The following is a 1,329-nucleotide window of genomic DNA, read 5'->3' as shown; positions in this document are numbered from 1 at the left end:
GGAGGGACGTGTTTTCCAAGGCGCTCGGTGCCGGGGGAGCGGGTGCTGTGCCTTGGCATCACCATCGCTGGCCGGGAAACTGGCGACACCTTCCCCTCCCGCCTCTGCTCCCCCTGAGTAGAGGGATGGGGCTTGGTAAGGTTTCCAGCATGCCCCCTGCTTTCTCACGGGCACAGCGAGGCAGAAATCCGGATACACGGGTGCTGTAATCTCCATCTCGGCAAATGTCCGGCCATTCACCGTCTGAGGAGGAAGGGAAGGGCTGCCTGCACTGCCTCCCAAGGCGGTTGTTCCTGCAGAAGAGGCAAACGCCCTCCCTTCATCGGGCCTGGCGGGCAGGGACCTCTTCGCTGCTGCCCTTCTGCCCCCACAGCCTCCGCAGGGCCAGGCGTTGGGCGCTCCGACACCTCGGGAGGAGGGCACCATGCCGCCCCCGCGACATCCCCTGGGGGTCTGCAGCAGGAGCTGGGGACTGGGGGGGGAGTAAGATGGGTGCTGAGCTGGTGCTGAAGGTGCTGCTGTGGCCCTGTGTGGCGCTCACAACACCATTAATTCACCCCCCTCACTTACAAGAACGTCAGCCCGGCTCTCCTGCCCCATTGGGTGGAGTTTCAAGTTCTCCAAAAGCTTTGACAGGGCAGAAAGGCAAATGCCCCCCCAGCCCCTCCTGTGCAGCCGCCAGCGTGAGCACCACTCCGGGGCACGCAGCAGCAACCAGGAGAAACAGGTCCCTGGGGGGCACTTGTCCAGGAGCCTGCAAAATCATTTCCCAGCCTCGTTACCTCAGGGTGGATGCTTTCTTATCAGGGTCTGATTATTTTTAGGAAACTCTAAGCTTACCCAAGCTGGGGCGGGGGTGCTGAGCCAAGCAGCCAGGATCCCCATTTTGTGCAAAGCTCGGTAGCAGCTATGGGGTCCTGAGGAGCGAGATAGGGCTCGCCCCAGAGAAGAGCTAAGCCCGTGGGTGCTGGGAAGTTGTCTCTGCTGGGATGGCAGCCAGGACAATCTGATGGTGAATGTTTCCCTCCCATCCTGGGGAGGAAAGCAAGTCGGTCATCCTTCCTGCGAAGCAGCCCAAATTCCAGGAACGGGGCCCCACTGGGGATCAGCCCTGGGGACATCCCTTCCCATCACCCCACCACGCGCCGCCCTGCTGGGCTGCTGCCAGCGGCGCTCCGGGGGTCCCTGCTGCACCCCGACACGCTCCAGCCTCTTTGCTCTCCCTCCTTGGCTGTTTCGCAATCCTTCCTGCCCGAGGTCCGCGTCCCGGCAGCGCTTGGCCAGCTGCAGGAGCCGGCGGCCGGCGGCCAGGCCGCGCCGCAACCCCCG

At 63.7% G+C, this 1,329-nt stretch overlaps 1 protein-coding gene across 1 annotated transcript in view; it reads right to left on the bottom strand.

Moving 5' to 3' along the window:
• LOC104133017 (protein eva-1 homolog C) overlaps positions 1–1,329 on the bottom strand; it is a 41,122-nt gene that overhangs the window by 11,325 nt on the left and 28,468 nt on the right. The gene's annotated exons all lie outside the window — the stretch shown is intronic.

The sequence above is a fragment of the Egretta garzetta genome, unplaced genomic scaffold, assembly GCF_000687185.1.
Source record: "Egretta garzetta isolate BGI_Z169 unplaced genomic scaffold, ASM68718v1 scaffold849, whole genome shotgun sequence".
Lineage (NCBI taxonomy): Eukaryota > Metazoa > Chordata > Aves > Pelecaniformes > Ardeidae > Egretta > Egretta garzetta.
Note: the sequence above shows the minus strand (reverse complement) of the source record. Positions and strands in the feature narration are given on the sequence as shown.